The following is a 13,045-nucleotide window of genomic DNA, read 5'->3' on the forward strand; positions in this document are numbered from 1 at the left end:
TCCCACAGCTGTGTTGCTGAGGCTGTCCTTGAACTCCTGATCTTCCTGACTCCACTTCCAGACTTCTGGGATCATAGATATGAACCATCATGCCATCTCCTAGCCCTCTATTTTGCTATTGTTGTTGTTATTATTATATTTATGAAAACGAGAGCAAAAACTATAGAATAAACTCCAGAGGGAAGGAGCAGGCTTGAGCAAGCATGCCACTCAACAGCCTTACTTTTTATTTTGAGACAGGGTCTCAGTAACTTGCTCAGGCTGATCATGAACTTGTGATCCTCCTGCCTTAGCCTCTTGAGTAGCTGGGATTATAGGCCTATGTCATCAAGCTTGCTAATTGTGTATTTCAAAGGCACTAACAGAAAGGATTTAAATACACACACACACACACACATATATAAATATATAAAATTTTATTTTTATGAGTGTGTTTGCTTGCACATGTGTATGTGCATCATGTGCTTGGATGATGCCCACAGGGGTCAGAAGAGGATCTTGGATCCTTTGGACCGGGAGCTACAGATGGCTGCGAGCCACAGTGCTGGTGCTGGGAACTGAACCCAGGTCGTCTATAAGAGCAACACGTGTTCTTAGCTGCTGAGCCATCTCCCCAGCCCCTAGAAAGGAGTTGTATAATATCAGGGATTGCTTTTCTTCTGCTTAGTTCTATGACCTGATTTCCCTGCCTTAGATATAAGTAACTGGATGCTAAGAGGCAGCAGACATCGCGTCCAGTACAATTACTCTCCAGATAGCTTCCCTATTAAACAGGGTATTGTTGGGCAAGGTGGCTTACGTCTGTAATCCCAACAATCAAGGATGGGCAGAGGCCGGGGGACCACAAGCCACGGCTACATAGAGCGTTCTAGGCCAGTAAATTGCACGTCTGACTGTGCATTTGTATGCATATATATAGATTACATAAAATAAGAGCTACATAGTTTTGTGTATTACAAAGTTGTTGCCTTGAGTTCAGGCCCAGGATATATGGAAGAATACACCATAAACCTTAGGATCCACTTAAAGGGTCTGACCTTGTGGCACTGAGCCAGATGTGGGACTGCCAGCCATCTGCCCGTCCTATGGTGGAGTCTATCCCTAAGGACTCATAACCATTCCTCCCAATTTCTTTCTCTCCAAAATACGAGGCTGGGTTGCACGACATCATTTTAACTGACTGCTCAGAAGCTCATCACGCTCAATGATGTCATTATGCAAGTCAACCTGACTGGCATAAATGAGCATTTTTAAGGCGTGGGAAGGTGGGGGTGCTCCTGCCCATAAAAGCAGGGTCTTTTCTACAGGGTCGATAGACCTGTCTATGCCTTCCCACACATGCTTGGAAACCCAGACTGACAGCTCTGGGTGGCTGGGGGAAGGGTTGCCTGTGAGGATAAACCTGTCACTTAAATGACAGTGACTCCATTTTGAGATCCTGCTCTGATTAGGGGCAGGGGACAGAGTAGTTGGTGGGATGAAGTGTCGTTGCTTTTATTTATCCTCTCTCCAAAGACAAAACACAGAATCTGACTAGACTATACCTGGAGGCCTGGTTCACACTCCTGGGAAAGGAACGGCTGTCTGAAGAGCCACCCTTTAAGTTGGAAAGTGTGGCCTGAGGAGTTATTGGCCAGGATCAGAGTGTGGGAGACAGCATTCCAGCTGAGGGGGAAAGGATTTGTCTCACCTCCAGCCCACGAGACACAGCCTCCCACAAAGAGCCAAAGGAGCCCTTCTTAGCTAAAAATAAGTTGTCCCTGCCAAGAGAGGGTCCCCAGAGAGAGACCCCAGAGACGAGTGTCAGACTCTACCTCTGTGCTCCGCCCCACAGGATGTGCAGGCCTGGTGGTCCTCACACTGTGGCTCCAGACCTTCCCAGCTAATTTCACCTCCCTGGAGCGTGTCTCCAGTGTGGCGCAGCTCCCAAGCTGGGCGCCCGCCAGTCAGTCTGGCCAGGGAAGGAACTATTTTGGGAATTTTTATGATGGAACAATATTTTTTGGGTAAACAAACGGAGAGCTGTTAAGCAGGGATGCTCACCCTAGCTCCTGGTTCACCTTTCTCCACACAGAGGTGCCACAGAGGCGGTACTGTCAAGTGGGGGGAGAATAGCCCCTGGGCTGCCTACTGCCCCCAAACACACCCCATCATTCCTCCAGGGTAAATATTCATAGAAATCAATCAGTGGGGAAGGCTTCCCCCTTCCCAGTTCTATGCCTTGTATTCTTTGGAAACACCCTTGGTGTAGCTTGGGGTGATGGTGGGCTGGTCACAGTCCCATTAACCCCTTAGGGTCTTAGGCTCAGCTGGACTCAGAATACCAGCTCTGGAGGAGACCCTGGAAGCCACCTGCCTCCTTTTCCGCACAAGGGGACCAATGCACTCTCAAAGTCACTAGCTTATCAACTGCAGGGGAGGAAGGAATCTTAGCTGACACCCCCTGGCCCTTCTCTCTTCCTTCCAGAAGAATAAGCCTAGTCAGTGGAGAGGGTGCCAGACACACTCAGAGACCAGGGGATGCTCTACATCTCTAGGTGCCAACTGCTTTCTGCCACACTTGGTGAGCACCAGTCCTTCATCATGATCTTGACCAGACCCAGTAGCCTGGCTTCCCTGGCACGGATGCTTGGTCTTGCTTCAGATGGAGGCACTTCCTTCTGATTACTGCTGCGGGTGTGGGGTCAGGACTCCATTTGTTGGAGTTGGTCCCAGCCCAAGTCTCATTTCCATAGCAATTTATCATTTCATTTTAGTCCGTGGCCCCCAGCATCACGGGTAGCCCTGGGCCTGATTCTTTTCAGACTGCCCGTGGTCATGTTTTGATGTTTGAACTCAAAGAAAGATGATTAATGCCCCCCCCCCCCAACAGAAAAGAGCAATAATTGTAAGACCAGTGGCTGTGCTCAGTTGATGCAATGGTTGTGTGGCATGCTAGAAGTCCTGGGTTTGACCCCAACACTGCATAAACCCAGTGTAGTGGCCCATGATTGCCATCTGGCACTCAGGAGAAAGAGGTAAGAGTATTAGTTCAAGCTCATCCTCGGTTACACAGTACATTTGAGACTAGCCTAAGACACAGGAGACATTGCCTGGTGGTAATGGTGGCCTGGCAGGCCTTTAATCTCATCACTTGGAGAGGCAGGAGGATCTCTGTGAGTTTGAGCACAGCCTGGTCTACAAAGTGAGTTCCAGGACAGCTAAGACAGACAAAGCCTGTCTCAAAAAACAAACAAACAAACAAACAATAAAACCCATGAGACCCTGTTTCAAAAAGCATACATACGTTCTCTGCAAAGCCCTTGTGTAAGTATCCTTTTTCCACACAATAAACCTGCATTTCCCGGGCTTAGCCATTCACTGAGACAGGATCTCACCATGTTTCCCAGGGTGGTTTTCAGCTTATGGATTCAAGCGATCACCTCGCCCCAGTCTCTCAAGCTGTGGGGAGTGAAGGCATGAACTGCCACGCCCACAACAGTAGATCCTTTGTCCCACTTCATAGACAAAGACACTTGAGACAGAGAAAGCCATGTCACTAAGAGAGTAATGCGGTTGGGATTTCTTTCAGCTCTGGCTGGGTGGAATCACACATCTCTGCCTCTCAAGCCCCTTCCGTGTGGAAGAGAGTGTCGGTCAACAAACAAACAAACAAACAAACAACAACAACAAAACTAGAAGGAAATGGTGCTGGAGGGACAACCTGAGTTCCAGCTGATCAAATGGTGAGATTGAAAGGGAGGGACAAGCTGACCAGTGGTGGAGCACGCACGCCAGCACTCGGGAGGCAGAGGCAGGCAGATTTCTGAGTTCGAGGTCAGCCTGGCCTACAGAGTGAGTTCCAGGACAGCCAGGGCTACACAGAGAAACCCTGTCTCGAAAAACAAAAAAACAAAACAAAACAAAACAAAAATAATAATAATAATAATAAAGAAAGAAGGGGAGGGACGAGTAGAACATGTCGCCCAAGTTTGGAGTCTGTGGGAGAGAAACCAGGTCTGAAAGGGGGAGTGTCTTCCTCTCTGTCCCTGGGAAGAGGGTTACAGCTGGCTTAGGAACATCTGGCCAGGGCACCAGTACACTTTTCCTGTTTTCATTTTGCTTGGCCTCACTGTAAGACAGGTATCCTCCGCATTACATGACCTTCAGTCATCGCAAGCAAGAGCAGACTCAGCCCACAAAGCTGATAGGAGCCATTTTATTTGTTGAAATAATCTGATTGGTTGGCTTAGGTCACATGCACAACTCTGACCCAATCACACAGTAGAAAAGAGGATTGTGGGCTTGGAGGTAGATCAAGTTCGAGTCAAACAGGGAAAAGAAACTTTGGTATCATATGAAAAGAAGAAAATTCCAGAAAGAAAGAAAAAACAAACAAACAAACAAAAAACATCGAAGAAACAAAAATCCCAGTAGGTTTCTTTGCTTAGGGGCTGGGGTTTGATGGCGCTGCTGATGGTCAGCAGGAAATGTGAAGAAGGGTTTCTTAAGAATAATAGTAACTTATGCTAATTACCACAGCAGTAGTGAGCAACGTTACATTGCAGCTCACGGATTCCTTTCACGCACAGCCTTTGCCTCTAACTTTGACAGGCAGACAGGAGCGTTTTTACTGACCTCGTTGTACAGAAGAGATGGGTTTGCCAAGGATTAACAGTGTGCGGTCTGCTGGCAGGTGGCGGGTGGGACTCAGATGGTCATCCACACTTGTATTTTCTTGATTCAGCATGAAAAGACAGTAAGTGTAAAGTGCCTGGTGATCTAAAGACAAATGCTACTTAAATGTTTTAAAGATGTATTTTACGTGTGTCAGTCCCTCCCTCTCCCCGTGGCAGGTATATTTATGCACTGTGTGTGTATCTGGTACCTGTGGAGAACAGACCAGGGCATCAGATCCCCTGGGACTGGAGTCACACATAGTTGTGAGCTGCCATGTGGGTGCCAGGAACCAAACCCTGGTCCTTTGTAAGCATCAAATGATAAACCATTTCTCCATCTCCTAGAAACGGTTTTTTGAGGTGACAGGCAGAGATGAGTATGTCACTTTGGGGTCCTTTAGCTTAATGTTGTCCCCTGCTAGGCTTAAGAGCCAGTGGGACAGGGGCATTTATGTGGGTCCACTGCCTTGCCAGTAGTGACAGGAGCCAGGAAATGCAAGCTGAACTGTGGAGTGTCATGTCTTCATTGTGAGATGAGGGACCAAAACAGCAGGTCAAGGGCCGAACTTGGAGAGCAGGTGCAAGAGAGAATAGGAGAAGGGGTCCCCAGGGCGGTGTAGCTGGCCCAAGCTTCAGGGGACCATGGCCAAAGGCTCTGAAAGCCCCCTTCTTCCAACACTCTCTCTTACAACAAGGGATGAGCACTCTTGAGGAAGCACCTTAAACCTAGCAAAGGGAGCCCTGCACAGAGGATAATAGTCACCCCTGTGGCCTACACAGTAAGACGTGCGTGTTAAGCCTCTTCATTGCAGGAACCAAACCTATTGAGATTCACAGGTACGATATTCAGTAGACAGAAGAACAACTCATTTTCAGTTCACTGGTCTTGGACAAGTCAGTTTATCTTTCCAGGTCTCAGTTGCCACATCTGTAGGATGGGATGCTGACACCCCTTTTCCTAGGTGCATGGGAATATCCTGAGAGCTGCAGAGATGGCCTTGGATTAGGGCCATGAGCACCGAGAGCACAGTAAACCCGTGTGGGGAGCATTTTCAGTGAGAATGGGTGTCAGTTTCCCACCATCTCACCACTTCCTCCTCAAGAGCTTGTGAGGACCTCAATTATCTGCTGGTCCAGTTAATCGGAGCTGGGATAGGCCCTGTGGCCATTCAGCATCTGCCTGGACCTGGTTCTCCCCAGCCTTCCATATGCTCAGAAACTCTAGCTTGCCTTGGCTTCGATGGGCCGGACCTAAGGAAATAATCCTGATAGAAAACCTTCATACAGTTGTAAATGTGGAATGTGCCGGACCCGGTTGAGTCTCGTTAAAACGCCACACAGGCTGAGTGTGAGAACTTCACATTCACAGTGCCTGACTGTTTTAATTCACACGAAAAAAACATAAGCATCGAGGCGCAATGACTGGCAGAGCCTGGGCCACTAAGTCAGCATGAAGTGTGCTATATGGTGACAGTGAAGTTGACAGGACTCATCTGCTCTGCAGTGTGTGTGGCAGCTCGGCAGGGACCCCACCAGACCTGGGAAAGCCTCACCCTGCTGACTCACCATAACACCGCTTGATTCTTCTGGGGGAGCCAGATTCAGGGCTGCTTTGTGACGCATGAGGGATAGCCAAAGTGAGACTTGGGAGAGGTCAGCGGAGAGTAGAAGCTAGAGGGTATCTTGGGGTTGGGGATTAAATAAGGAAGAAGAAAGAAGACTGTGAAAGAGGTCAATGGTAAAAGTAACTTTTATTCTCCGAGGATTACTGCCTCAGTCTGCTAACCTAGGCCTAGTCCTGGAAGCTTCAAGCCTCCATAAAGTCTTATCTACACCTAGAATGTTTTCAGCGTCCGAGACTTGCTGCTGAATAAATTCACCCTTTCTAATTTTTTCCGAGCTCTGACAGGCTGGTTCAAATCAGCTGTTCTGGCTCAAAACTCCTCTCCGGGTTGACTGATTCAAACTGGCTTCACTCCCGGCCTCTAACTTTTTGCTCTGCTTGGCCTCAAACTAACTCTGGCAATCTGTTCTAATCTTCTGGCTCCTTCTCATTCTTTGGCTTATTCAGTTTTCACTGGTGTCTAGCTTGTCCTCTCTTCAACCAGACTCTAAAACTCTCCCAGTAAAACTGCCTCCCACTTCTGCACTCTCTTAAGTAGCTTCTCGTTCCTCTCTCTTCTCTTGTGAGAGTTGGGTATATCCTATTCTGTCAAACCTTTCTCTGATGTGGCACTTTGTTTGCCACTCGATTAGGCATCACATTTAAACATGGTGCTTCCTTCTACAAACTAATGTTAACCTTCTTTTTTTGGCATTTAGTATGTACTAAGGGCTTGTACATATACCAGACAGAGGGATTAAAGGTATGTGCTAAGGGCTGAGCCACACCACAACAGAAACTAGGGTTTTGTTGTTGTTGTTGTTTTGTTGTTGTTGTTGTTGTTGTTTTATTTTAGTAAGTATAACAATCTCTGGGTTCACAGTGTGACCAAATAACCTGTTACAGACAATGTATCTGAAAACTTGGAAGTAATTTTGCAACTATCTCACACTTGGAAAACCATAAAGCAAATTATGGTCCAATAATCCATTCCATTTATTTTTGAAAAACTTTTCTTCCTAATTCGAAATGTGATACATACTCATGGAACTTCCTCTACAACAGAGCATGCATTAGAAGTCAAAATAAATCATATTTAATATATTAAAATTGAAATGATTGTTTATATTCTTTTTTAAATACTCATTTTTATTACTTTAATTATTGTACTAGCTGGTTTTGTGTGTCAACTTTACACAAGCTGGAGTTACCACAGAGAAAGGAGCTTCAGTTGAGGAAATGCCTCCATGAGATCCAGCTGTGGAACATTTTCTCAATTAGTGATCGAGGGTGGGAGGGCCCATTGTGGGTGGTGCCATTCCTGGACTGGTAGTCTTGGGTTCTATAAGAAAGCAAGCTGAGCAAGGCAGGGGAAACAAGCTAGAAAGTAACATCTCTCCATGGCTTCTGCATCACCTCCTGCTTCCTGACTTGAGTTCCAGTCCTGACTTCCTTTGGTGATGAATAGCAATGTGGAAAGTGTAAGCTGAATAAACTCTTTCCTTGGATCTTGGTCATGATGTTTGTGCAGGAATAGAAACCCTAAGTCAAGTATGCATATGCTTGCATGTGTATGGTGTGTATGTGGCATGGTGTATGTGTGTGTGTGTGCCTGTTTATACACATGAATGCAGGTGTCCATAGAGGTCAAAGGTGACTGATACCTTCCAGAGCTGGAGTTACAGGCACTTTTGAGCTGCCTGCCCAATAAAGGCACTGAGAGTTAAACTTTGGTCTTCTGGAAGATCAAGTTCATGCCTTTAATTGCTGAGCCAACTCTTTAGCCCAATTCCTTGTATTCTGTCTGATCATAATGAATTAAAAAAGCATAAAGAGAAACTACAGAACACACACAAATCTATGGAGATTAAACAAGGCACTATTGAATGATCCCCGGATTGTTGAAGAAATCAAGAAGAAAGTAAAAGGTACTGTAATCAAATGGTAATGAAAACCCAATATATAAAAAACTATAGGATATAAGAAAAATAGTTCTAAAAGGGAGGTTGTTACTGGCTAGTTTTAACTGGCAATTTGGCATAATCTAGAACCACCTGGGAAGAAAGTCTTAATCCTGACTATGTTGTCTACAGGCATGTCTGTGGGGGATTCTCTTCATTGTTAATTGTTATAGATGCAGTGCTTGGATGGCGTCATTCATTCCCTAGGCAGAGGACCCTGAGCCAGATAAGAGAGGAGGAACCTAGCTTAGAGCAAGTCAGCAAGAGTCCATCCATTTATTTTCTCTTTAACTTGAAAGTTCTTGTAACTTTATTTTTTTTTCAAATCCTTTTTTTTAAAGATTTATTTATTTTATGTATGTGAGTACACTGTTGCTATCTTCAGAGAGTCAGGCCTCAGCCTAAGCTCCAGTCAACATGAGAGACCAACAGAAACACCAGGAGAAGTTCTCAGCTGTGTCTCTCTCGGGGACGTAAGACCCACAAGCATTGCACAGCTAGCTGTACCGGCAAGACAAGCTCTGTCTCTGTCACTCCGTGGAGTCCTATTTCTACCCTCCACACATCACATGTCCTCCACATCTCTTGCCACAGCACGTGCATCCAGTCAGCCTGACTCGGAGGAAGCAGCAACAAACTACAGCACATCACCAGAATTTTCTGGTGCGTTTTGCTCTATGGCATCCCGACAAATGCAGCTCAACTATGCAATGTCAGGCAGACCGATACATGCGTGCCATTAGCAAAGAATCTTTCATCAGGTGTCCTTTTATGTGTTTGCTTTAGCAGAACATCCTCTCTCCTGTGTCTGCGTTAGTGAAACGTTCCTTCACGTGCTTGCCCCAGCAAAACCCCATCTGACTGACTTTCCAGAGAATCCTTAAGTTTCCACTGCAGCTCTTGACTGTGGACATAGTGCTTCAAGTTCCTGCCTTGACGTCCCCTCCAGTAATAAACCGAAATCCAGAACTGTAAGCCAAGCAAGCCCTTTCTTTCCTAAATTGCTTTTACTGTTGAGCTAAAGCTAAGGCTACTCAAGGTTACTCCAGATTGTATAACACAGTGTGTTTCAGGTTGTGCATTACCCCAGGAGACTCCTCCTTTCTGAGCAGCCTTTGACTCCATTTTGAGGAAGAAGACTATGACTGCAGACCCTGGGCGGACCCAGACACTGCAGGCACCGCCCAACCAGCACTTATTTCTGAGACTAGAAAGGGAGCCATGCTATAAGTTTATTGAGGAGACCTGAAACTGTGGGGACACATGGGCGTATTAAAAAACCATGCCTAAGAACTTATCAGATACACCAAGTTGACAAAAGGGCATAACTACTTCACCTAGACCCTATAAAGTGGCGGACACTTAACACTGAGATGCTGTGTCTCCATAGCAACCGCTCATCTGATACCTGTAGTGTATCAAGGACTGAAGGCTCCACAAGTCAGCTCAGTCCCTCACTGCTGAGGAAGCCTACTTGATTGCCTACCGGTCCATATCTGCTCTCCCATCTGGACCTGTCTCCCAACCAGTTTTCTGCTCAGACCCAGCTCTGTCTCCTCAAGCATCAAGTATGCATGTGGGGCATAGACATACATGCAAGCAAAACACCCACACATTAAAAAACAAATCAAACTAAAGCCCTCAACTATAAAAAAGTCCAGACAAAGATGGACAAACAGGTGGATTTTGTCAGACTTTCAAAGAAAAACTAACATCAATTCTTTTTTATTATTCTATATACCAAGAAGGGGGGGAGGAGAACACTACCAAACTCTTTGTACTAAGCCACTATTAACCTGATAACAAAACCAGATAGAGATACAAAATGAACAAAAAAGAAAGGAAGGAAGAAAGAAAAAAGAAAAAAAAGAAAATTGCAGATTAGTTTTCTCGAAGAACATAAATGCAAAAATTCTTAACAAAATATTTGCAAACCAAATACAGGAACATATTAAAAAGATCATTGACATCAATCAAGTCGGTTTTATCCCAGCGGTGTAGGGAGGCTTGGCAGATATGTCCTGGTTAGGTTTTTGGTTTTGTTTTTTGTCAACTTGACACAAGAAAGTTATCCGACAAGAGGCACCTCGGTCTCATGAGACAATGCCTTCATGCGATTGTCTGTGGGGGAGTCTGTGGGGCATTTTCTTGAGAGCCTAGATTGACCTTTGACTGCAAAGCGTTGAACCTTAGGATTTGGAGGGCTGGATGAGCTGCTGGCAGTGGTAGATCCAGGGACAATGTCTATTGTCACCATGTTCTGATAAAAGATGTAGTTTATCTAAAGAGACAGAGACAGATGACCCAAAACTCCCTCCAAACTCTAACTTGCTGCCCAGCTTTGGAGGGTGGTAGGCAGACAGCTCACTCCAGGGCCACTCCATCTGCTCCAGTCCTATTAGTCCTTCTGGGGCAGGTCACCTTTCTGGGGCAGGTCACCTTTCTGGGGCAGGTCACCTTTCTGGGGCAGGCCACCTTTCAGGACTGAGCAGAGGGGACTTTAAAAAACAGGGAACAACACTCCAGTGCTTCAGGGCAGGTCCGAGCAGGTCTGTGTGGGTCTGTATCAGGTTGACTTGTCCCTCAGCATAGCCTGCATCTTTCCTCTTCTTTTCTTTCACAAGTTTTAACCTCAATAAACACCCTTACCCTCCTTTCTTCTTCCCTTCCCACCGGGCATCCCAATCCATAATAATCCCCCTGTCTTTTTCCCAGTTATTTAGTGTACTGATATGCGTTATATAGGGATGACGCCTCCCCAAGTTTGGTGCCAAGTTATGGTTAGTGATGACGGGAGTTTGTGCAAATTTGGTAGGCAGAAGTGAAGCAGTACAGCCTACAGGTCATCGTTGGGCCCAGCACTGCTAAGTCTCCCATGCATGTCACTAACACATATGTAGCTCACCTTGCAGGCATGCTGCAACCCCTGGCTCCTCCTCCTCTTCCTTCTCCTCTCCTCCCAATTCTGAGTTCTGAGCCATATACAAGGCCAGGTTCATGATGGGCATCATTAGTTTGTGTAGAAGGTTTCCACGTGGAGACTGGAAGCAGAAAGATGGATGCAGACTCCAGTTTCTCTACCTTCCCCTTCCCTAGTTTCGTCTGTTCTTCCAAGTTGCCAGTTCTGCTGATCTCAGGCTCCACACCAGACACGGAGGCAACCATTTTCTGTAGACCGTCTAACCAAGGTTCCATTGCCACATGAAATCTAATCCCTACCACAGTTTCTTTTTCCCCCACTGAATTCTGGCTGGCACTGTCATTGTTTTAGTCCCCTTGATGATAGTGTGTCACCAGTCATCAATGGCTTGGCGTCTTACTCCATGAGGTAGAATGTTGACGTCAGCGCCCACACTCCCCACAGTCTCCTGCCCTTCTTATCTCTTCTATCAACTCTTTATTTTTACATTATCAAGTGAGGTAACCCGTATAAGAGCCACAGTGAATTTTCCCCTTCTTGTCTATGGTCCATTACAAAAACCATCAAACAACATCTGAAGTAGTGAATTTCCTGTGGCTGTCTGGGCACAAAGCCTGGGCATGGGCTGTGATTGGATTTTCTTCTTTATATATCAGAAGTGGAGTCATCTGTCAGTGCAAGAACAGTCTTCTTAGCCTCGGGATCGAGTTGACTTTCTTGTTTTCAGTATCAGCAGTAAGCAAAACACATCTTTTTTTAAAAATTTATTTATTATATGTGTGTACACTGTAGCTGTCGTCAGACACTCCAGAAGAGGGCGTCAGATTTTTGTTACAGATGGTTGTGAGCCACCATGTGGTTGCTGGGATTTGAACTCAGGACCTTTGGAAGAGCAGTCAGTGCTCTTAACCGCTGAGCCATCTCTCCAGCCCCAGTAAAACACATTATATACTGCTTATTTGTATCATGACTTTCTTCTTTAATGATTTGTTTTCCCAAGAGTTTTTGATTGCTTACCTTTTGTTCTCTTGCTCTTAGGAAAAGAAAAGTAGGTCTTTGTCATCCTGTCCCAGTTCCTCCAAGCTTCCTAAGCATCTTATGCATGGGTTGGAATCCTCCCTAGACTCTTGTTTGTTTTGTTTTGTTTTTGTTTTTCGAGACAGGGTTTCTCTGTGTAGCCCTGGCTGTCCTGGAACTCACTCTGTAGACCAGGCTGGCCTTGAACTCAGAAATCCACCTGCCTCTGCCTCCCGAGTGCTGGGATTAAAGGTGTGCGCCACCACCGCCTGGCTCCTCCCTAGACTTTGAGGAGACATTTTCCTTAAGACCCAGTGACATTTTGTTGGCTCTAAGTTTCCTTGGAGGCTCACTAAGCCGCTGTCACCCTGGCATTTCTTGCCATTGCACTCTCAGCTGTGTCCCACTGTTTCTTAGATTCTCGAACGACCTTAACGCTCCCTTGATGTCCACTCCCGTTTTCTCTGCAGCGATTTATTGCTTAGTCTATCTATAAGGTGTATGCAAGCTGCAAAGTCAAGTATTTCCTTTGTACTTGAGCAAGTCTCCTAAGTATTATGCTTCATAACGTTGTGATATGCTTGAGCAAATTTGAGTCTATTTCATAATTAAGCCACTGTTCTGATAAAAGACCCTAGAGTGCTATATCTGATCCTGTAGTTCCTCCGTAGGCGGATCTCAGTTGGTTTTTCAGATTTATTTTCTGGTCTCCGCATGGATCTTGAGCGCTGTTAAGCTCTTGCCCAACACTCTTCGAGTCCTCCAGCCTTAGCTCTCTGTGGCTCCCCCTTCCTATGAAGCCTGTGTGTTCAAACTCTAGCTGCCTCCCCAGATGCTCCTGCCCCTGCCCCTCTGATCCTCACTACAAGCCGGCGCAGCTCTCCTC

Source organism: Mus musculus, chromosome 12 (assembly GCF_000001635.26).
Source record: "Mus musculus strain C57BL/6J chromosome 12, GRCm38.p6 C57BL/6J".
Taxonomy (NCBI): domain Eukaryota; kingdom Metazoa; phylum Chordata; class Mammalia; order Rodentia; family Muridae; genus Mus; species Mus musculus.